The following is a 26,046-nucleotide window of genomic DNA, read 5'->3' on the forward strand; positions in this document are numbered from 1 at the left end:
TTATAATATACAAAATAACACATCTTAAAATAAAACAAAACGTTTCCCAATTAATTAGTTAAATCTCATAATGATAGTACATAAATAGTCTGTATTTATCTGCATGATTATTTATATGATAATGTTCTATATATTTATTTAACATTGGCCACTTTTATATATCTCTCCAGAGACAGAAGAGGTAGCAGATACGCGGACAGACGGAGGGTCGTAGTTAGACAGGGAAATATTGATGGCACAGTGGAAGAGCTCTGAGCCTGTTTTATATCGGCCCTTTGGGTGACACGTACAGGAAGTGTCTGCTCCTAGTCTCAGTGACATTGTGCTGTCAATACAGTAACCATGCACTTTGTGTATGTGAGTATTTTTAATATAGCATAAGACTTTATGTATAAAAATACAATTATAAAAACGTACGTTTGCAGAGTGACTGCAACACATGCAGTAATTCCCCAACATACTTTATCTTGTATGTGTTAAGATTGTATGTATTTGTGTCCAGTATGACTTCAGTCCTGTGCAATGCTCTGTTAGTCTTGATATGGCCTTCACTCTGAAAAGGAAATGAGTCACTTGTGTACTCAAAACCACCTAGCAAAGTCCTTGAATACAACTGCGCTATAGGAAACTATAGGAAATGACTGCTAACCCGAACGGCTGAAAGTTTCTCTCACATCCTTGGTCACTCACTGTCTAGTTGACTGCTACTGCTATCTCATAGAGAGAAATGAAAAACAGACTGAGAACTCAGACTTTCAATCTACCAACATCAAGTCACATCTTGGCAGAAACTAAACAAATCCAGACCTCCTGTACTCAAGGTTCACCCAAGGCTACCACTGAGAAGAAATTCCACAGTGTAAGCAAGGATATTTGAGAAGTGATAACCTATCAAAGTGTTGAATTATCTACTCTCAGAGCCAGATGGAAAAGCTTGAGTGCGCTAAAAGTAAAATAACCAGCCAAGCGGTTAATGCTACAGAGCAGCCTCTCCCTCTCTTTGGTAAACATGACGATGAAAACGTCTCTGGTGTCTGTGCGGGACAGAATCATAATCAAGGGGAGCAATCACTTGAGTGGCACACAAATGAATGGAAGAATGATTTTGTTGTTATAAGGAATTATGTTTGACACTCTCCTTTGTTTATTTCTACCACAGAGCATTGTTTTCACAGTCACACTGAGCACTGCTTACAATTTATACAGGAGCATGTTGAGAAATGTGGGAAGGGAAGATTTTTGTGTGTCAGTGTCCACGTTCATTAAATAAAAAACTAATTTGTAAAACACTAACTGTGTTATCAATACTTAGTCGGACAATGGAGCTACAATTGTACAGTGGAAGTGTGTGCTCAGTGCAGCAGCAGAGTCGCAGCACAGAGCAGGAGTCAGATTTCATTGATTTATTGAAAAAGCGCCTATTAGGCAAAAAAACAACCTTTAAAAACAATGCTAATAACCTGGTAACATAAATAAGGAAATCTAAACTTTCTGTATGTATGAAGCTGTGCAGAGGACGGGACATGGCCATGGATGCAAAGCTTGTTGTGAATAAGAAACAATGAGTTCTCCACACCAAGTCAATGTTCATATGCTATTCAGACAGATTCAATTAGTCGTTACTTTCAGGAGGCTCGAGAGTGTTTCCTGTCTCGCCACTTTCCTTTTACCAAATGCTTTTGAATTGCAAGGCACAAACTAATTAAGTAGGCAAACAAAGAAATGTAAGGCATTCAACATCAAATGAAAGAGCATCAAAGATTTCATGTACCAGGCTTTTATAATTGGTTCATTCACAGACCTTTGGGTGACTTTGTTTTGTGCATGAGTAGTCATCGGTCCTAATGGCAAGTTAAAGTGCATAACGGAAGGTTTGGTTAAGAAAGTAAAGTAAATTCTTACTTTATGCCAATTATCGCACTGACTACTGTTTAAGGGGCTGCAGCAGCAACTGACCCCCACAGTGATTAACCTTCAGTTTGTCACCAGACTCTTCACTAAAGGAATCCGTAGCGATGCAACCGCCCTGCCGCTCCTGACGACATGCTCAGCCAACTGAAGATGCTGCTGGCAATTACTTGTGTAATTGACACAGATTCATTTTATTAGCTGTTTGTCTAGATGTGTGTGTGTGTGTGTGTGTGTGTGTGTGTGTGTGTGTGTGTGTGAGCTTGTACCACTATTCTTGTGAGAATCAGATTATTTAGTTCTTTGGAATGAGAAAATGTTTTTAAAAAGTGTCGGTTTATACTTTCAGATTTAAATCTAATTTGGTTTGCTTCATGTTAGAGTTATATGGTAAGGAGAGCAATGTAGCCAAAGGAAGGCACACAATAAGAGACATCAATATTTAGCTGTTTGTGTGTACTAGTGTGTATGTGTTTAAAAGAAAACAAGAGCTTGCGTATGGTAATAATATATGAGATTAACAGCAGCTGACATAAAAATGAGTAGGCACTGGTGAGTGACAGAAAATGTTCTGCACCTCTGAAGGCTGCTGCACGCTTCAGTGTGCTGTTACAAATGTACGGTAGCTTTCTCACAGCTGGACTGGGAGTGGTAAATCTGAACATTTTTGTAACCTTTCAAAAACAGGCCTTCTGACAGTCTCACATCAATAGGCCAGGTGTGCCCCGACCGGATAATAGGAGGATTAAAAACAGTAAAAACCTCGAGCTGTTAAAAGGGAATTGATAATTGCCATTTGCAGTACAAATTGGGAACATTTTAATAAAAGTTTTCTATTGCAAACAACAATTTTTTTTTAACAAGATTGGTTATGCTAGTGAATTTGTGAGGCTGTAATTAGGCATAGCAGTGCTTTGTGCTAAATGCTAACATCGGCATGCTAACATTCTCACAATGAAAAATAAATGAAAATGCAGGTGAGCTGCCGAGACCATTCAGTCAAAATGCCAACTCAAGCCTTAAAGTGGCATTCACTAACCAAGTAGGTCTGTTCAAAATATCAATCCATCCAACACTAAGGCGTGGCCTTCACAGTAAAGTAGCTACACTTAGTGCTGCAAAAGAGAAAAATCAAGAGATCTCAAGGTTTCAGTCTGTTAGATAAATGCTAAGGAAAAGGAAATTCCTATCTATCTAACAAACAGTGATAACAGGAGTCTGATTTTGAAATCTGAATTCTGACAGACCCCGATGTTCTACAATATCTACTCAAGTTGTAAATAAACAAAGTCATTAAAACAAATGATTGACTTATTTGTAAGACTTCATGTTCAAAATCCTACACCAGTTTCTTTGCACCACCTCAAATTCCAACTATTGTTCAGAAAAGGTAAGAACGTGGCTGTGCAATGTGATTGGCCGACATTTCAAAGTACTTTGTTTGAGGCAGGCAGAAGCTTTCACTGTTTTTTGTCTCTCATCTACTCACATTTCCTCTCTTGAAGCCAGCTGCAGAACCATTTCGACACTGATTATCATTCAAATCGAGCATGCGGACACAAGTGGATGGTGATTGATTCAGATTTAAATACAGCCTGGGCAGAACTGGTTCCATGGCTCGGATTGCCATTGAGATTATGAGAACCTAAACACTTCACACACAGACACACACATACACAACAGTTAAGTTGCTGATATTTTCCGTCCACTTCCTCTGTGGACAAAACACAAAAGCTCTCCACGATGAAAGGCTGCGAAGACTGTGATGATATCATTGCTGCATGAATACATTTATGAGACGGCTCTCATACACTGACAGGAGAGAAGTAAGGAGACTGAAGCAGTGAGGTGACACGGGCCGGGATGAAAACACAAGGAAACAATATTTACCTTTATCTCCATTTTAACCTTTTCATCTTATCCATACACTCATCCAACACATTTCATCTTTCCCATCTTCATATGTTCAGCCGTCTTTCATCAATCCCACTAACTCACTACTACTATCCCATTCATAAACTCCCCGTCTATCTTTTCCACCTAGCCTATACCTTATTTCCATAACTATTCATCCTCTGTTTCATTTAATACTACACATGAACAATTCACTCTCTTATGAAGCAATTTCACTGCAGTTACCATAGTAACATTCAGCAAAACCTCAGAGCCATTGATGCGCTTTCTGGCAGAGAAACACACACTTATGGGTGCACAGTCACACACACAGACTGAGTGACTGTGTGCATAGGTGGACGTGTGGGTGCAGGTATGTGAGTAGCAAGTAGCCAACTGTGATCAACAGTTGGATCAACTCCGTTATTAAAATCCTTTCCTTGAAGCAGGGTGTCATAGTGAAAATCATTTAGACGTACATTGTTCCTACGGTACAGCAGTCTACTCTGCATGTATCCTTCATTTGAAGCAGCCACTTCAGAACATTCTTCTCACATCGACACATCACAATCATCAGTCTATTAACCACAACGTAACTAGACCATGTCACACTGGTTTAAATTACACATCAGGAAGAGAACACAGCTCTTCAACACCAATGGAACGAGTAGCAACATCCTTTTAGTGAAAGAAACAACAAGATTTAAGGGAGAAGTGCTCTTATTTTTGAGAAACACCATCTCAAACAACACCTCTGGCAATAAACATTAATATTCTTGACTAAAGTCTCATTGGTTTACAGAATGTATACTAAGGTGTCATAACTATTTAGACAATGACTTAAAAGGCAGTATACAATCTTTTGCACCTTTTTGTTTTAGTAAAAAAATCTTTGCCTCCAACTGTGTCAGTGTTTCATAACTTTATTAGAGTTTTGACATCAGAGATGACAGGAAACGAGATAGAAATGAGGTACAACTAAATGCAACTCTCTAATTCGGGGATGCCTTAGTCCCAGGTCACCAGGGTACCCCAAAGGTTACATCTTTACCATAAAATTAACATTTGTTCAACAAAAATAACCCCTCTGCTCTCTTTCACAAAGAAGCATTGACTAAAACCCTCCTAAAATAAACTGCACAAAAGATTACAGATTAAAAAAAAAGAAACCCACAGAACACGACTAATGAGCAAACCACTCCTATAAAAGCCCTTTCAGCCGTGGCTACCCCTCTTTCCCAAACCTATAACAGCAGCTGTTGCAGAGGGGGAGAAGGGCTCATGGTCCAGCTGCAGCAGATTCCTGTGGAGATGGAATCTCAGATGGAGAAGACCAGTAGAAAGACTGTGTGGATGTCTGAGTTGTTGGGGTTGAAGAGTTAACCGAGAAAACCAAAAAAAGGAAGAGACTGCCATCTCCAACACTGCCAACTTTATGAAAACGTTAGAACAAACAATAGCTGTCTCTTAATTCGGGGATTAAATCCCTTGAGCTCTGTATTTCTAGACCACATGTCATGAAAGCTTGTGGCAGTGGAGTGTGGTAACCTGGTTCTGGTTTCTTGCAGTAGGCTGGAGGAGGGACGTGTGCGCAACAGAGCGGCCTCAGGACATCGAGGAAGAAGGCTATTTGAGTATGAAGTTTGGTTGTTGACTGGAAAGGCTAAGACTGTGACAATTAAACTCCTCTCCTTCCGTCATTGTTATCTGGTGAGAGCAGGACACACATATTTGCTTGCATTACGTGGAATAAACTGTTGTAATGTGAAACTAGCAAAGTTTCACTTGAAAATGTGGACTTTCTGAGTTGACGAAGGCTATCCTCTGAAGGATCCCCTTTGTGTGGTAAATCCTCTAGAAAATGTAGCCCCTTATTGAGACAAGCCGTATTCAACCAGAGCCCACTTCAATCATTTACTATTTAAAGGCTTAAACTATTAACATGTACTCACTGGTCCACTGGTAACAAACCATGATACATGCATACATATAAAGTATGCATAACCACAGGTAAAACAGCCCTGCCTTGTGATTTTGCTATTGAGTTATAGAAAGTCAATGGAAAACTACATTTTATTTGCTCTATTGCAACAAGGCTTTACATTGAGTGGAGGAAGAGCACTTCACTTTGGAAAGCTCCCTTTCACTTCCTGGAGTACTTTGCATAACAGGTGCTAATTTAAAATGTGGTGCACCTTTGTTTTGTCTAGCTGCGCCTTAGCTTTAAAATGCTGAGAGCCAACATATGCAGACATATGGTATTCATTAAACAGTAATTACCCTTTACTTTATTTGGTTCGTCTCTCCACTCACTGAAAATAGTTCTTAATGGAAACCCACATGGCTATGCTAAATTTGCAATGGAAATTTGTTTGCAATGGAAAGTGGTTTGGGATGAAACCCCAGAATAATATTCTAACCACATAAAAGGATTGTGATGTGCAACCATAAAGAAATGTATTTTTTTTATTTTTTTGTTGTTGTAAGAAACAACTGTACATTAGATTTTTCTTCGTGCAAAGCAGCAGCTTGAGTCTTCAGAACAATGAACAGCAGGAACAACAGAGATGGGAGTGGGGAGAGAAGACGGAGAAGGACAAAGAAACACACAAAAATAGGAATTAAAATAAGAAAGAAAATGCCTACATCCTACTGGGCCCTAAGAGACACAACTCTGCTTTCTATTTCCCTGTTCCAGCAGGAAAACCCAAAGACCATTTATTAATATAATATATATAATTAACTAGGATCATTTACTATCACTATACCTGCTTTATACTTTTTTCCCCGAGTGCAGTCTGTCTCAAACACATTTAAGGCTTTTATCCATCAAGATTTGAAGCTAAAATCAGTCTTCAATTGGTTCCAAAGAGGCGTCCAACAGGAGAAACCCCCCCCCCCCCATCAAACTTCCTGACAATGCTGTGGCACTGGGAGGCAAGGTGGGGAAACACAGAGACAGGCGCTGGCAGACGGCCAGGCAGTAGCTGGACAGAGGGTGACCCAAGAGGGGAGCAGATGAGTTTGTACTACTTGGACTAAAGCCAACTTTTCTAGGATCTTGATTCTTTTTTTGGAAAAAAGCTGAGCACACTTGTAAACTTGCAAACCTGAGACAGCAGACAAACATCTGATGTCTTGTCAGATTGATTGGGGCTGCTAGCTGGTCAGCTTGATGCTGCCCACGGTCGATATTTTCAGTTCTTATACTTTTAAATGGCTTCCTTAGCCTTCATTAGGTTGCTATGGTAACAGACCTGATAGGAGGAGGAGGAGGAGGCAACCACACATTGTGCCTATTGATTCAGGAGAAAAAGAGAGAACCAATGAGAAGCACAAGATGACACACATCCTCAAATCACTTTCATAATCAACTTAAGGGTTATGTAGTTTCATCTGAATAGCCACAGTGCAGAGATATGTCACTGTGGCTGTACAACTATGTCTTATTATCCATTTAACAGGTATTTAATAAGGATTACATAACTTCTTTACTGTTTATTGTGGCTTGCTTGCATTCATTAGATATATAAATGTGTAACGATCCAGGATACCATCGGATTAAGCAACTTCTCAGCTGAGTGAGGTTTGATGGACTGTTATGAGAATCAGCTGGCAAGGAATCTCATCTTAACTTCCTTTGTCCAACAAAAAGGACCCCTGTCTTGTATTCAGAGGTCATGTCTATATGTATTTGTTTTGTCTGTGGGGACCTGGTGGGAGACGAAGCGGCAGTGAAGTCAAGGCGTAAATGCAATAAACCTGCATTCTTTCTAAGGGCCAGCAGGTGGCGACTCCACTGGTTGCAAAAATAAATCAGATTCTATAGAAGTCTATGAGAAAATGACCCTACTTCTCACTTGATATATTACCTCAGTAAACATCTTCCTAATGAGTTTGTGGCATGATGTTCATCTTGCAAATTATGATCAAATAGAAGCTAAAGCTGAGGCTCATACAGCCTCCAAAATAACAGGTTCAAAAAGAAAAGAAAGCACAATCCATCCTCTTTATATATCAGTCTCACTACAGTCCACTGCCCTTCAACATATGGTTATTGGTGTTCCGGGGAGGGGTTTGGCAAACAGTCAATTACACTTACGTGTGCTCAGTTACATTACTTTAACCGACTGCCCTCTGGGTATGGAACAAATCTGAAGTAAATATCAAGCTCCAGGCAGAATGAAGAAAGCAGAATAACTCAAAACGTTTTCATCACTTTGAATCTTTAATACAGCAACTTCTGCCTGTTTTGTTTATACTTAGCCTTTGTTGAAAGTGATTTTTACATTAAACTGATGACTGATGATAAAAAGCAACTTCCTCCCACTCAGTCACACCTGCTGGAAACAAATTTCCATTGGCATTGTGAAAGATGAAGTGGGATAGCTGTAAAATGTAAACGTAATGCTCCACTATAAGAGCAGCTGGATAATGTATGGCTGTTACAGAATAAGGTCTAACATGTCTAACAATGTTCGCATTTTGAGAGACAGTAGTGTGAGAGAGGGTGAAAAAAGAGAAAGGGGAAAACAAAATTTGACTCGGGCAGAGCTTGAGCCTGGAGATGGTTCTGATTGAAGAATGCCCATGGGGGTGCACAAGGCTCGCTCTGCTTCCTGTGGTCAAAGAAAATATAGAAACAGGATATAACATCATGGAAAATAACAAACAGAGTGGAAGTTACATCACAGTGGAGGTCAGGGGTCAGGATGAACCCAGGGAAGTGGGATGTGTTAACACGACTGAATATTTAGACTGGTACGCAGTTTGAATGAGTAAATTAGTTTTACTGCTCTCTTAAAAGATGAATCCCAGACAACTGTAATTCAAAGTGCATATTGCTTTCTTGTGAACATCCTGAGCAGTGTTGTTTCATGTTTATGGAAGCAGCCTCAACACCAGCTACTTGTTTCATAGAAGAAGAAATAGGTAGTTAAGTGGACGTGAGAAAAGGAAGCCACTATAGGAACACATTGGATGACATGAAGCAGGAGTAATACAGATGTGACTTCATCCATGTGGAACAGGGAGATTTGGCTACTGTTTACTCAAGCTTGGGACAAACCTCAAGACTAGCTAAAACCTACAAAGACTGCACAAAACACATAAAGAGTGTGTTTTTAGTTTCCACCAATTTGCACAGTTGTTGTAATCTGACAGCGAGGAGTATACGCCTACGGTACATACACTAGAAAGTCTGGTGGTAAATGACCACACTAATCCTGTGAGAATGAAAATTGTTGCGATTTCTTGTACCCAAAACAAACCAGCCGCTTACACTGTGTGTATGGAGTGCAATTTGCACCAAAGAGGCCAAAAAAGGCGGGACAAAGTGCAGCGCTTGGGTGAGACCCTGGATGGAGAGGCGTATAACTGTATAACCTACATGCTGTATGTTTCTGGCAATTAAGAAATTGGTGAAATATGCACCGATGACAGTCCACCATTATGCTTTTAGATTAATTTATAAGTAAAAAACAACAACTCAGAAACTATTTCCTTTAAAGCTACTATGATCAAGATTTTTGTATTTAACAATTGATCAAATTATATATATTTGATAGAATAAGATTCTCTGCTCTACCAGTTCTACCAACGTTGCTCTCCTCTTTATGTCACATTGTGGGCAATGCTGCAGACGAATGATCATGACTGCTTTATAGCAATATTGGACTTAAAGGATTTTTGACATTTTATGCTGTCTTCTTTCTATGAGTTTGTGGTTATGACAAGGGAAGTTGTGCACAGGATATATTTGGCTTTCAAGCGGTTGAATTTGCGAGAACATCGCTGCTAGCAACGGCAATTACTGTCGGCGGTTACAGAGGCTAACAATTTAGCAAGCTAGCGTGCGGGTAACGTAATGCAGGAAATGCAAAGGCATAATGACAGAGGAAAAAGATGAGGCTTTTAGGGACGAGTTCATATGGACTTTTCTTGTGAACATTCTCCACCAAACCTTCATTCCCAACAGGTTAATCCAGTAATAAATGGTTTACACCGGGTTTAAAAACTGCCCATGACAGGGTTGGACCCTTATAACAATGCAATCAGTCAAACCCTTGTATACAAAGTCAGAGTTAGAATGACTAAAGCCATGAGAGGAAGTCTCAGTTACTGTGTAGATAACTAATCACAGAGTAGGAAAGCATTTTATAAACAGTGAAGGGAAGAACCAACACAGCACGTGTCACATGTGCACAACATATTCAAAACCAGTGAAGCACTAAACTGTGTGGGTTTACAATATCTCTATCTGTGTTGTGAACAGCTGCCACAACATGTGAGAATACAATGCAATATCCCCTCTTCGCGATAGAATCTTAATTTCTGACAGCTCACAATAAATGCACAGCTTCAGAAAGCAATTTCAAGCAGATATTGCATTCAAGTGATTTTTAAGTAACAATTCAGGGATAGTACTCTCCTCACATACCACCCCAGTAAGGCATCCCCCTGACTGACAAAGATCTCTGCAGGCACTGAGAATTCGGAGTAGTTGTGTATCTGTGATGTATCATCTCCGAGCTGCCACACTGTCATTTGCAACACTCCCTTTGGGAAATAATTCACATGCTATATTGTGAATAATTCAAGACCTTCCATTTTGGCTGAGGGCTGCTTCTGTGCTCTATGTGAAAGGTAGGAAAACAGATACTTTCAAAATAATGTCAAGAGTAGTTGGACATCATTTTTACAACCTATTTCATCATACCCTATCGCCTCTTTACTTAATGCCAATAAAAGATATTTTTGCTCAAATATTAATTTCCCAGTAGTTATTTCCCAAAAAGATCCAATTTGATATTGAATTAATTTAGGAATGTGAATTATTGAATTAGTAAAGCCCTAATTAATGACGAGTGTACAGTGTCCAGCTGTTCTGCCCTTCATGGCAGATTAAGAAGTGAGCACAGTAACCAACATTTGCACACTTCACTTAAATGTGCGTTTCAACACCTGCTCCTTCAGTGAAGTTGGGAATTAACAAACACATTGAGTTTAACACACATACTAATCTAACAGAGTGCCATTGTTGAATATATATAAATGCAAAACTGAGCAGGAGATCTTTTCACCAAGTGTTCCTTTGTAAAGTCTTCATGGTCTACATCTGGACAGGGATAATGGACTGGGCCCCGACAAGCACGAAACACTTCGAGGCCCAGTAAGTACAAAGTTTAACTAATTTTAGCCTTGAAGAAATTTTGACTAAGGTACATGAGAGCCAGAAACATGCAGGTTGTTCCTGCAAAAAGAACCTTGCTAAACTTTTCCTGCAACACGATGCAACGGCATCGTGCAACGCACTGCACTGCTCTGGCAATACACAGCAGGCGTGTGCTTATTATCCACTGCATGCCTTAAAATGGTTCAGATTGAGGATACAATGATTATCTCTGTAATAACTTTTCGAATCCTTCCTCATAGTATTATCACTGTGCAGCGTTTTAATCTTACTTCCTCTCAAACATTTAGAGAATCTTAATATGCTATCATTTTAAAACACGTTAACTACAACCACAGAAATATTTTGAACACTGATTGGTTATGATATACTTTCACAGCAACAAATGACAGTTACATCACGTGGCTGAGCTTCTATTTTGTTGGAAAGAATGACTATCTAACTTCCTTTTATCTGTGTAGCCGAATACAAAAAGAGGCCAAATACACGTAGAAAGTATTACAATCACTGTGATATTGACGACCATGCATATCTAATATTAAATGTAATTATAACAACAAGTGAGCGAACTTCAATTAAAAAGCGTCTGATCATAGATTAAAAGTAAATAAAGCTTTCAGTTACGTAGTTGTACACACTATAATAATAATAATCTTCTGATTCACAAACTGTGAGTAGTGAAGTGTGGAGAAGTGACTCAAATAACCTCACTCGTGTAAAGACAGAAATATTCTCAGTAACGGCATCAGGGGAGCTTTGTTGCAGTGGAAAGTACCACCAACAAGTATACTCTAGAAAGCGACAGCTCATTGAAAAATAACTCTTTCTTTTGTCTCTTGTGTCCAGCATGACATGACCGTGTGTGAATTCCTCTCTGTGGCTAAAAATAGAACATCTGTTTCTCATAGTTCCCCTAAACCAATGCATGAGAGCTTATAGGCCACGGTTATCCTTTGGCTGGGGGCAATCTCTCAAAGCATCCTTCACCTCATTAGGGCTGGATTTCAGTTGAATGACCTATGACCCCTTTACAAAGAAAACCTTTTTAGAGAATGACAACAGCGTGGCTGACCAGCTGTCCCTCGAAACCACCACTAACGTGTCTGTCCGCAAGCTCTCACTCAACTTGTGCGTCACAGAGATGAATGCTTTCACAGGGCACGGAGAGGGAAATTATTTATGTGGTGTTGCTCTGAGAAACACTTTAAGTATAAATGTATTGATATTCAAAATATTTCATGTTCTCCTCTTTCAAGATCCAGACCGAAGCCTAACACTATGAGGCACGGCAGTTTGTCAAACATCCAGTGAACTCGTTTGTTGCTTAATAAGTATGCCTGATGTCAAATTTCTAAAAAGGTATTTTTTCCTCTGCAGGCCTGGGACTCATCAATCTAGTGTGTCAGTGAGTTACTATAAAGTGTAACCACCACAACACCCCGACAGGGAAGTGTAATTGTGCTTTAAGTGTCAGTTGCCCCCTTCTTTTTGTTCTGACTTTTATGACAAATGCAGATAAAGAAGTGAAAGATGTCACAGTCATCTAAGCACAGTAACCAACATTTCCACACTTCAGTTCAATGTGTGCTCCTTCAATAAAGCTGGACATTTACACCACACAAACACATTAAGTGTAACACACTCAACATAATCATTTAACAGACTGCCATTGTTGAATATATATGAATGAAAAACTGAACAGGAGATCTCAGAGTTCACAAACCCAGTGTGTCAAGTATGTTTTGCTTAACTGTGACATCCAGTTCACTTCAGTGAAGTTTGTGTTCTCGATTTCAGACCAGGAGCTCTAACACGTGTGTGTGTGTGTGTGTGTGTGTGTGTGTGTGTGTGTGTGTGTGTGAGAAAGAGCCAACATTTTAAAACCTTTTCAACTTCAAATTAAATCCAAATGCTTCACAAAACTGGAATTTCAACCATAAAAACTTTTTCTCTCCCTTAAACAAACTCTGGAGTTTTTGTGCTGTGGATTGATGTGTTTGTTTGTTTTGATGAGCGGGTGCTTTTACGGTTTCTCTCGAGATCTCGTGTTTTGCCATAAACATTTCTGCCAACTGCAGAATGAATGTAGAAAAATTAAAGTGTCTGTCTCTTCTCTTATCTCTGAGTAGCTTTTCTCACTTAAACTCTTTCTTTCCATTTCCCTCTCTGGCTCGGTTCATAAATCAGCAGTTACATAAACTGCCTTCAAGATAGTTTCCACCAGACTTCCTTAAGTAAGAAATAGATTATTATATATTATATATATTTCTGTTATAGAACCCTGATTCATACGATTCAGCTAAGCTTGTGTAAAGCACAATTACACAGTTTTCTGCAGTATTTTGTTTTATACGGATGTGGGTGGAATCCGTGGCAGAAGAATACTAGAAGGGAGTCAAGTCACCTATGATAGAACTATCTTAAATCAATTTAGACTTTTATTTAAAACCTGTGCAACGCTGTATCCTATTTGTTCCACAAAGAAACACACTTTTCTGGACATGCAGAAAACTTGTGCATCCATATGCATAGAACAGACACACTTTGTAATACTCATGGAGGTAACAGCCGCTCTACTGTCACCCAGCTGACACCGAGGATTGAAAGACATTGGCAGCCTTGGAACTAATTACCTCTAACAAATGACAATGCATGATTATGTTAATATGTAATATTGTACTGTCTGCTATTGTATCGGTATGGATGTTGGTCTCACCACAGTGATAGTGCACCCTAAGCCGTTTGGCAGGAAAGATTATTTTTTGGTGATGTTACCTTTATCTGATAGTGACAGCAGAGACAGACAGGAAATAAGAGGATAGAGAGGGGAATGAAATGCACCAAGGGTCACTGGCAGGAATAGAATCATCATGTGATCGTATAGTGTGCGTCTTAATCACTAAGCTGGATGCAGTTAGTTCTTAATCATGTCATTTGTTTTTTAAAGACAACCCTACACGTTGAATTTTCACTGAATTTGAGCCCAGAATGAGTCTAGAATTCATTTGGGGGGAAATAATGAGAGTTATTTTATTATGTGTGCCAAACACCTGCACCCTTGCCGACTGTGTTGCTTATTTGTTGAAGCTTGCAAATGTTTTCATGTAGCACGATGTAAGCAGTTGCTAACATTGTTAAGTAAGGCTGCATGTTATAGACAGTGGCTGGTTAGTGTAAAGCTTTAACTCTGAACCAGTGACAGGAAGTGTTATATGTATATAAATATGCAACTCCAAAAAAATATTAATTATTGTTGCTTAAACTTTATGAAAAAGTTAATGAGAGCAACCCTGCAGTATTACAGCATCTACCCCGGCCCTATGTAACACAGAGAGGCCCCCTTCAGATAGAGCTTCTGACCCAGAGATAAACATCCCCAGAAACACTATCTGGAAAAAAGCCCGACCTGTGCCTGGTGTGTGTTCTGTGTAAATGAAAGCCAGTGAACAATATTAGCAAATACCATGGTAACCATCTCACCGCACTCAGTTATCCCATTACCTCTGTCGTAATGTGAGTATGTGTTGAGTTGGTATAAACTGAAAGAGTCGGTTTGAAGTATTAAATACAATTTTATACGAAAGAGTCCAGTAACCTGCTCATTGCTTTGATCCAACACTCCTGTGTGTGTGTGTGTGTGTGTGTGTGTGTGTGTGTGTGTGTGTGTGTGTGTGTGTATGTAGCTCACCTCAGGTTCACTTTGTATCTTCTTCTAAGTATAATGATGGTTTCACACACAGGTTTGCCATCACACACATACATTTTTTCACCTTTGACATTTTGACATGTAAATAAAGATGTCATTGTGTCAACACAGCAGCAAGATCAAATCTAAGATGCCATAAGATGTGATCACCTACAGATGGCACCTGCTTCACTTCAAGGTTTCAGTCACCATTAAGCTGTTTCAATACAAAGCTTAGACTATGCAAGATTATAATATTCTGAAGCATTTGTACTAATTTAGGTTGTAATATATAGTTGGCCACCTCCTGTACGGTGTTGTCTGTGAAAATCTTGCTGGAAAACATTCAACAGCACACACACGCGTCAAAAGAATGATCGACTGCTGCAGGATGTCAGATAAAGCTACTGGCTGCATGCTAGGTGTGTGTGTTTGTGTGTGTGTGTGTGTGTGTGTATGTGGGGCAGTGGCTCTTTTTTTCCAGGGTAAACGCTGCCAACATACCCAGCTCATAACACACACATAACATACAACACACATTAGATAACACTGTGCTTATTTTGTTACACGGACCTTTCTGTCTCTTAACTCAAAATGGCTTCTTGTGGTATTCATGCAGCTCATTTCACAACAGGATGACTGAATGATGTACCCTCAGGCTTACACAGCATTTGGAACTGCTTTACACGAACAACATACACTGAAGGAAGACGAATATATGCTTTAAAGATTTGCATGCACAAAACTATTGAATGTCAAAATTCATGTTATTTTAGTCTGCTTCTGACATCACTTTCTCAGTGATGGAAAAACATCCAAATAATAAGTTTACATAGAGGTCATAAAAGCAGGAGTATTAGCATTAGAGATCAGTGCAACTCCTTAAAGTCTATTGTATAACTGCCTTTATCGAATGCTGTTCACTAGTAAAATAAATAAAAAGTGTATTCAAATAGGCCATGTAAGGTATTATGTCACAACAACCTCTAAACCAAACCTTAAAGCCAGTCTTATCAGAACAGCAACTGCAAATGTGTGTCCTAATCTAAGCATTTAATTGGATGGAGTCAGTAGATATCTGCGACTAGAATACTTCAGACAGCGACAAAGACTGGTTACATGCTCTTGGCTTGTCTCCACTTCATTAAGTTGGAGGAGGGAGGCACTGCTGTGGTGGGAATGTGAGGAAGAGATAAAGTCTCTGAGAGAGGAGGAGGAGAGAGTGAGAAAGTGTGAAGTATTGTAGGGAGATCCAAACCACTTGTTATGCACATTTCCCTTTCTTTCCATCCTATTTGGGCTAAATGTGGGCTGGCATGCTATTGTTTGAGGCACGCAGGGAGGTGTGTGTGTGTGTGTGTGTGTGTGTGTGTGTGTGTGTGTGTGTGTGTGTGTGTTTGTGCAGAGCAAGAGGGAGGGGGGATTTTCAAGCTAGACACTATTCAGAAAATTCCTAAAAAAACTGAAAATCCTTTGGAAAAATGCCCTTATCTTAGCCCATTACTGAATTTCTTCAGAAAAAAAAGATATCACAGCTGACCTCGAGACTACAAGAGTTACATTTTTGCTGCACATACCTTTCCCATCCTCTTTAAGGGGGGCAGATGGCAGCTGCTCTGCCTCTCTGGCAGACAGAGCCAGCAGCTCCAGCCCACACTAGTGCCTCTAACATTAGCAACGCTTTGAGAGGAAAAGCCATGTGGAGCTGCCCATCACCTCCAACTACACAACATATAACACACTAAGCCCCCGTAATGATCTCTCTCTCTCTCTCTCTCTTCTATCATAAACTCACTTCCTGCAGGGGGTTTGAAAACAGATCTGGCTGTTTGTGCTCGTAAAGAAAGCAAGTAGTCTCCGAGATCACACCCCGATCAGGGATCTCCCTCGAAACCTCAAACATCACACTAGATTTGTGCACTTCTTTGACTCTAAAGTTTAGCCAAATGATTAAAGGGGAACAACAGGACTTCCTGGACATACACGGATCCTCATTCACTGTCTGGGAATTCAGCTTTTCTTCTGCACAAGAATGCGACTCAAACTCATGAAGTGAAAGCTCTTCTTTATCTAGCTTTAACTTACTACACACTCCTCTGGAAGCAACCCCTAGCTGCTAAAGCACACAAAACACACACAAAGAGAAAACACAGGAAGCTTACCTCACTTTGTAGCAATGTACAAGCCGTTCAGCAGTCCATCACCCAGCACTTTCTCTCAAGACTAAGTTTTTCAGAAGCAGCTGTAGCAGCAGAAGAAGGAGCAAAAGGCGCGAATAAAGAAGATCACCAGAAAGAAACAAACATGAGAGCCAGAGAGAGGAGGGAAGAACAGCAGAGGGGGGAGGAGAAGACGGACTGAGCAACTGAGACAGAGGTAACGGTGACTGACAGACTCCCAGAGACTCCTACTCTGAGCAGGAGGTTTGTTGAAAGCCGACAAACTAACTCGCTCCTCTGCCTGCCTGCCTCTCCAGCTTGACGTCAGTGCGGTCACATGATCTCACTCTGGTGCGGAGGGGGAAATGAAAGGGGAGGGGAGACAGAGGGAGAGAAAGAGAAAGAGACGGAGAAGCCTGTGTTGCCGTGGTAACAGGCACACTGCACCGCAATGATTTCAATAGGTCATCTGACACACACACACACACACACAGATGCACGCACACAGATTCTTACATACAGAGAAGCTGGTAGAAGACAAGGTCAGTGCTACAGATGGACTAATCTAAAATGTGAACAGAGAGAAGGAGCGACAGAGAAAGACATAAGAAACTGATACAAGTTTACAGAAACAAATGCAATTAAAAAAGGAATGTGCACCAGACAAACTGCACTTTTGAACTTGTGCTTTGAATCAAAAATAAGCAACATGTTCCGCTCCTTACAACACGTTTGTTTTTACTACAACTTATGATATTTTTGAAGGGGCAATGATGTAAAGAAAAGGGTTATTTTTATTGTACAAAGTTCCATGCATTTGTCATGATTTGGTTCTAAAGATGGAAGAGCTTCTGTTACCCGAACACGAGTTTAGTTATTAGAAAGGGACCTTCTCTGTTGTTTGTCACTCTGGGATGCCCAAGAATCGTTAGTCCTTCAGGACTCCAGTGACTCATTCAACAGATGACTGAGAAAAGACAAAGGAGTACGGAGAAGAAATGAATAAGAAACAAAATAACCTTCATTACTTTAGGGATGTGGGGAACACAGTAGCTCTATTTCCAATTGCGTTTTCATTTAATTTATATGATAATAGTGTGAGGCAAGCTGAGGAAGCACACCGCAACACAAATATCAGATATAAAGTATAACACTATGATCAGCAGTGGGGATACGGGCATGATCACAACTTCATGTCTCATTAGCAGAGTAGAGACTATACAGACGTTGTTATGATGTTAATGATGCACATCAGCCTGGACTCTTTCAGGTAGCAGTGTTCGGCAGAATATTTCAGAAACACACAATAACAGGCTGCTACTCAAGTAGACTTGAGGCTGAAAGACTGTGAGTTAATTATTCACAAGGAAATTAAAGTTGGGAAATACACTTATTCGCTTTCTTGCCGGGGGAATAAAAAAAACACTTTTTGAAGAATAAATATGCTACAACAAGCAGCCGGTGAGCTTAGCTTAAAAGGAAAATATCCACCTTTTATGTGGATGTACAATCAGTGTTGATGGTAAATGTAGTCAACTAAAGCAACACATTCCTCAGTGCGTGCTGTACTGACTGAGAAAGCTGGTTTCTGCTGCTTGTGCAGCCGTGCCGGCAGTGCCTACTTATGCGCTAACTTCTGACACCCAGGGTCCTCGACGGCTACATCCTCCTGCATCCTCCTCTCCGCTGCATTTCTTCGGCCGTATACTCTGGCTCAAATAAATACAAATGTCTATCCGAGTCAGCCAAATCATTGAAAAATGTATTCTCGTCTATAACATCCTCTGCATTCATATTTTGCAATACACTCAAAGAAAACATGGAAATTCTGTTTACATTTTTTTAAGTTGCACAATGGAACTTACAACAGGTTTAGGAAAGTTCTGTTTTTGATCGGCATGTAGAGCACGTGTGCCCTACGTCACTGTCACATCAAATGATGACGCTAATACAGCTTTCTCTGTCAATATAGCACATACTGAAAAAATCATTTCTTCAATCAACTACATTTAGCATCAATACTGGGCATCTGTGTAAAAGGTGGCAAATGTTCCCTTTAACACAAAGACTGGAAACTAGCCTGGCTTTGTCAAAAGGAAACAATCCACCTGCCAGCACCTCAGCTCACTAAGTACCACGTTATGTATAGGAGTAGCACTCCAGTCATATTTATTTACTGCTACAAGTCAAGAAATAGTTGCCTTGTAAAACCACAGACTGTTTTTCACACTGGTTTTAGTACAATAAGACAAAGTATTCCAATAACAATTATGGTTATTGGTTATGGTTAAGTTCTATTTTTAGATTGTTCCAGTTTGAATATAGCTATCACACAACATAAACTGATTATAAGATTTGTATCTACATAAAAAATGGGCTCGCCATTAATTTCTCTTTCCGCAACTAAGACATTGTGAACAGGGAGAAAACCTGCAGCATGTTTATATACGAGGGGGGTGCCACATCAGATTACCTGAAGGGCTGTCTGAAATGGTTTTTTTGCAAATTGCATTATTAATTGTAACAGTCAATAGGAGTGACAGTGTTACAGCCTTTTCTTTTCCTGTAAAAATGATGTCTTTTGTGTTTTTTATCTATTTCTTTTCTTTTAAAAGTATTTATGAAATCGGAGCAGGTGCCCGTCTTGTTGCACTCTTACCTAAAGAAACTCTATGTATTCAGAATTTATACAAACTGCTCTAGTGTCACCAAACTTCCACTTCCATGTGCTTATTGTGTCAAGTTTATCTGGGGCAGGGCTTGAGTATCAGACAAAGACTGAGGGTGTTCAGTGTGGGAAGACTAACTATTTTAGGGCCAACCAAAGACCCTCCTTACCCCATCCTCCATTGACCCAAGCTGTGAGTATGAACAGCTTTGGTCAGATTACATTCATCTGAATAGCATCTGCCGGCTGGTTGAATGGAGCGCAGTGGGGCCCAGATTAGGGTGGGGTAGTGTGGAGGGTGGGGTAGTGTGGAGGGTGGGGTGAGGTCAGCCAAGTGAAAACCACCCCCCACTGGACTGCTGTTAGTAAGAGTATGGGTATGGGTAAGTGAGAGGCGCATGGATAGAGACACAAGATGAAATGCCACACAGGGCAGAGAGAATCAACACAGTGCAGGGAAAAGTCATTAAATGAAGCTTGCAGCAATATATGACTGCAAAGATCCTGCTGGGGAGTAAAGCAGAGACAAGACTGAAGAGAACCGCATAGCACAAAGAGATCAGATGATGTAAGACACCGAAATGAGAGTCTAACTTCCAGGTGGGTAAATTGGTTGAGGGATCAATTATTTAGGCTACTGTCTCCTGGATTAGTGGGCTGACTGATGATGCCTTAAGGTAAATACATAGTGTTGAAGCATAAGCTTGGGTGAAGAACCGTGCACCATGTTTGTGTTACAGTTTTATATGGGCTGCCCTTGAAGGTGAGAGGAGATGCTGGTCATCACAAAGTAGGGTTGGGGGATGATAAAGGGGAAGTATTTGTTGCTACATGAGATCATTAAACAGCAGACAAATTGTGCACTGCATGTTTCATATTTTCAAACCTACCATATCGGGCCAATCACTGTGGAAAGTGGGTATGACTGTCAGATTTTCAATTTGGAAAGAAACTCACAAAGATTTGTTACAACACCTACAAACCTTATAAGACGTTTTGAAAGGGCCTTGCCACTACCTTTAGACTGCACAGAACTTCTGTAGAGGCATGTAATGGGCTTCTTTGTGTGTGTGCGTGTGTTAGGATGTAGGGTGGGTAACAGGCACTAGAGGGAATTCCTTCCTCTTGAAGACTCAGGAAGCAACAGCATGGGCGGAAGAGAAAACAAGTTCTCTTTCCAAGGCAAACCCTTTAGAAATTGTTGCTTTGGAAAAGGAAACTCTCTCCACAATGTGTCAATGTTAGAAACTCACTTCTAAATAACTCCATAATTGTCAAGTTTCTAAATTCAGCTGAGGGTAGAAAAGTCAAGTATGAAACAACAGACTCTCACAAATTCCTGAACTTGAAAATGAACCCAAAACAAGCAATACCGAGTGATGACAAATGTATGCTCATGGTTAAGTTGTACGAATTTCTGTAAGAGTAAAAAGCTGCTATTGGGCAGTGAGACCTGAAAGCTGAAGGTTGGAGCTGCATCAGAGAGCCATCATGGTAATCTCAGCAGCTGGGATGGAGGTATTAGATAAAAGCAGATTATGAATTAGATAATCAGCTGTCAGGGAGGGAAGGCCCAGAACTCTTAACAAGGTTTGAGTGTCTCAGCCAACAAATTAATGAAAGCACAGTTGCACGCACACACTGCTGTCACACTAACAGGGCTAAGCCTAATGTACAAAGGTGTATTTTTGTGTCCCAATTGGGATACTATACCTCCACTATCCTGTACATTGAGCATCTGTGATGCGAGTGCTTTTACCTTGATATCAACAGATTTTCATTAAGGTAGCACTGCACTAAGCAGCCTCTGATACACTAACTTTCATTTCTTTGTTCGTATGCACTTGGTGGTTAGCCTGCATCATTTCAGAGAGTTCGGTGCACTCAAATTCATGAACAGTTGGGGCAGTATATCAGGTTAACAGCAGACTCTAAACAAGCGATGACAACAATGGCCAAACGCTTTTAAATAAGAACTTTCTATGAAATCTATCATGGTGCCGTTACAACTTTTCAGCAGGGATGTCAACATTAACAATATGGTCATTTAGAGTGTCCCTGTGTGTAGTTATGTCTACGTTGTGCACAATCAAGTTCTCTAGGAAGATATTCGATCGAGGACAAGGAGGATTTGGCCCTTATCTGTCCATATACTTTATAATCCTCCAGGTACACATGCAGATACATATGTGGACAATGCTGCATGTGTCACAGCTGCTTGCCTATGCAAACACTTTGATAAAAAGCAAGTATATCACAAGCCTGTGTGTTCAGACAGAATAGGAAGCAAACTTTACAAGCAGCGTGATTGCATACAAAGTGAATGGAAAGAGGGGATTAGACACTCAGTGGCCCGAACTGACGTGAGGACACATCTGTGCGTATCCCGGGGCATTATGAATCAGCTTCAAAACATACAGAGACAAGTAGAAAAATAAGAAGTCAGAGGCTGAGCTGAACACAAACACATACCCCCACTACCGACTTCAATGTCATTTCTGTTGGGATTCTCAGAACGTTTCTTGGTAATAGCTAATTGAAAGCTCACATCATCTTCAAAGCCTTTTTATCCTTTCAAAGTTTTGGGTGAAAGTCTGGTGTGAAGGTCAACTGGTGCAGATGTAGGTGTCAGATGCTGTGTTGCTTCAGAGGAGCAGTTTGGAATAAAGAGCATTTCTGTCCACAGGACAGATAAAGCACGTGGTGACTACAGCGATGATGATAATGTGGTGTTACGTAATTACAAGCGTCACCTTTCTATGTAACTGCCAATTACAACACATACAGTTATCAGCAGAAACCTGGCAGGCAGACAGGGAAGTGAATTTATCTCCCACACACCATATGGTTATTATAACAATGCACTGTCCTGAGGGGAGAGAGAGAAGCAAAAGGAAATCCACTTACACTCCCCATCACAAACAGACATGTAAATGTGCATCTATGCATAAACTCACATACTGTAGAGAACCTTGTCTAAAGAAGCTACACTGTACAACACAGTCCACTACGACTACTTATGACAAATTCTTCAGCAGCTGCAGTCTGAGAGTCTTGTACAAACAGCAGCTGTTCTGCTAGCTTTATGTGCATATCAGTACAGTAGGTTAATTGACAACACACTGAAATGAGTAAAGAAGATTGTATTTAAACAAATCTCCTCCTTGTGTGTTATGTAACTACAGCATGAGGTGGGTGAGCCAATGCACTTCACTGAACAGGCTAATCCAATATACCACACTGCTTGCCAAAACAGATGACGAACGTATCTTGTTGTGTAATAAAACAGGTTAAGATTATGTAAATTAACCAATCGGCTACAGAGTTACCTCCGTTGTCGTTGCCTTTTAGAATATCCAACTCAGAGTTTAGATATCTAGGCATTGCAATCACGCAGTCTTTTAGTGCGTTACGAGAACAAAATCTTACTGTCCTGACGGCAACAGTCAAATCTGACCTACAAAGGTGGGGTCACCTGTCACTCTCTTTAGCAGGAAGAGTTCAGACGATAAAAATGAACATACTGCCCAGATACCTATACATCTTCCAATGCCTACCTATTTTTTTGCCAAAATCTTTTTTCACTGCTATTGATAATATTATTTCCTCATTTATTTGGGCTGGTAAACATGCTAGAGCTAGTAGACCATTATTGCAGAGGGAGAGGTCCCTAGGTGGGCTTGGTTTACCTAACTTTATGAGCTAATACTGGGCCACAAACACACATAAGTACATGCTCTGGTTCACTTCGCCCCAGAGTGACTGGTGTCTTGTGGAGGCCAACTCGATCCACGTCACTTCAAGCCCTCGCGTGTAGCACTCTCCCCCTTTCCCCCTTACAGTTCACATCTAACCCCGTTGTAATTAACACTCTAAAGATCTGGGCACAAATTAGACGCCACTTTGGTTGACTCAAGTTCTCCATAGACTACATTATAGCAAGGCTAAGCTCTCCAGGATTTATCCAGATAGATTGGATGACAGGTGTGATAGATGCTCCCAGGCCCCCTGTGACCTGACTCACATGTTCTGGTTGTGCCCTAAATTATCTACCTTCTGGCAATCTTTCTTCCAATGTATTTCTGGAATTGTAGGTCTAAAAATCTCTCCATCCCCTGATGTAGCTATTTTCGGTAGGCCTCCGACACTCAAACCAATGTCATTGCCTTTCCCTCTTTGATTGCTCGTAGGAAAATCCTTCTCTTGTGGAAATCTCCTTTACCACCCTATTTTAAAATGTGGCTGAGCGATACTATGTCTCTCCTAAAGTTGGAAAAAATTAAGTTTACTCTCCTGGGTTCTTCAGATAAGTTTTATGCTCATTGGAGACCACTGATCAGTAATGTAGACCGTCTTCCCCCTTGATATAGTGTCGCTGTAGGGACTCTTCCTGTATCTGCCTATAATTCCAATATTTTCACTCCCCTGTCCACCACACATGCAGCCCATGTGACATCCCTTGATATATGTGTTAGTATGTGTACGTTTACATGTGTGTATGTATGCAGGTATGTGTATATATGTGCATGTATATTATTCTATCTATCATTTGGTATGTAATTGATGTACTGTTGCCTTATTGCTCCGGGAGAGGGGTCGGTGGGATGGGTTGGGGCTGGGTTGAGGGAAAGTGGGTAAGGGTTCTTTTGTTAAAAAATAAATAAATGAAAATGCCTTATTTGCTGTAATGCTCTGTTACACTTTTTTCATGTGAATAAAAATATTTAAAAAATATTATGTACATATGTACAACAAGACAAAAAAACTGCAAAGTAAAGAAAACAAATATTTGTCACTTATAATTTGCCACTAGTATAATTTATAAAAGAAAGGAAGAAAATTGAATATTTTTATAAAATAATTTGTTCCTAAACATTTTATACTAGATGCGCTGACATTACAAGTGGTGTTAAAATAATAGCTGTGATAGGAACTGACACAGCATTAATCTAAGCTACTGTATTAACAGTGTGTACATGTAGTAAAAAACGGTGCATTTTAAAGTGTATTTCTTTAGTTCTTCTTACTCAAATATCTTATGAATCAAATCCTTTGATCCAAAAGAAGGAATATAATCTTAACTACAGTTATGAAGTCTTCCCAGTGCCCACATCTTCCCAAACTCCTTTACACAGAATAAATATATAGCTATACCTACACACCTGACCGAGAGATGACAACGATCACAGGAAGGGCAGATGGACGACTCACCAAGAGTGGAAATGAAGTAGACCTACATGCTCCCAATCTCACATACCATACTTTTTGTTTTTGTTCATTTTGAAATGGCATACTTACATTGTGAGACCTTATACAACTTGCTTTGGCAATAGTGAACTTAATAATAGGAATGCCAAAACAGAAAATGCATTTGAATTAAGAGAGACATACTGTGGATACATTGCCCACTGTCCTCCTCCATATCTCGCTTCATACTTGTTTTGCGTCACCAATGTTTGACCTTCTTGGTCAACCTGTTATGTTAAAGGAATAGGTCCAAGTTGTCAGAGCTCTGGGCAGGTGGTGACCGCAACATTTTGGATGAAGGATTATTTGGGAAGTGATTAGCTGAGGCGTTCTGGCAGACGAGAGTAGAGTAGTTGATGCCAGTGAAAAAGCAAAGATATATTTTAGCATAGAAAATATGATTGTTTAATGCAAGAAATTAAGAATCAAAGCAACCATGACCAATCTGTATCTCCAAACATTAGTAAAGCAGCTACTGCAACCCTCGGACTGTTAGTGTTATGTGTTTGGATCGGGTATGAAGAATAATTCAAAGAGGAGAATTACAACACGACCTTTGAACCTGTGAGCTGTCAAGGAGTAAAGCTGGAGACAGACCTTTCTCACAGAGATGTTTTAGTCTTGAGAGTCAAAAGTCAAACACATTGAGAACAACAACTGAGTAAATACAGAGGACAAGACACTGGACAGCAGGTTAACTGTAATTAGAGCAGCGTCACTCGGAAACCACCGATGAAGTCTACAGCCATGGTAGTGGCTCTGTGAGGCTTAACTTAAGCTCTAAATGCAAAATCAGCAAGCTAACATGCTCACAATGACATTGCTAACATGCTGATGGCCGACTTTTCCCTCCGCCTTCGAGCGTGGCAGTTCGGATCAGCTAAACTAGGCATCTTGTAGCATAACCCACCGTAAGCTAAATGCTAACGTCAAAGTGCTAACAAAGACAACGCTAACACGCTGATGTTTAGCAGGTTGAATATTTACAAAGTTCACCATCTTAGTTAAACAATTCTTGCATTCTAACATTTTTTATTTAGCACTGAACACACATTACAGCTGAGGCTGATGGAAATGTCTTTAACGGTTGCAGGTATTTTGGTCATAAACTAAACTAATAGACTAAAGGGAAATTTTGACCTGATCATTGAGCAAGATGAAAATGAAAATTCTTCCTGAGGGGGACATGAATGTTTAGATTTCATGGCAATCCATCCTATAGCTGAGGAAAAGTCAGAGGATCACTTAAGTCATTAGGATTCATCCTCTGGGACCCATAAATGTCTGATATTTC

The 26,046-nt window shown here is 40.2% G+C and overlaps 1 protein-coding gene across 3 annotated transcripts in view; it reads right to left on the minus strand.

The window, feature by feature from the left end:
- ncalda (neurocalcin delta a) overlaps nt 1-26,046 on the minus strand; it is a 63,867-nt gene that overhangs the window by 13,882 nt on the left and 23,939 nt on the right. The window contains exon 1 of one of the 3 annotated variants that reach the window (XM_029451442.1): nt 16,841-17,167. The exons of the other annotated variants lie outside the window; for them this stretch is intronic. The gene's annotated coding sequence lies outside the window, so the exon portion shown is untranslated. Of the gene's footprint in view, nt 1-16,840; nt 17,168-26,046 lie in introns of those variants that run through there. 3 annotated transcript variants of the gene reach the window in all.

This window comes from Cottoperca gobio, chromosome 16 (assembly GCF_900634415.1).
Source record: "Cottoperca gobio chromosome 16, fCotGob3.1, whole genome shotgun sequence".
Lineage (NCBI taxonomy): Eukaryota > Metazoa > Chordata > Actinopteri > Perciformes > Bovichtidae > Cottoperca > Cottoperca gobio.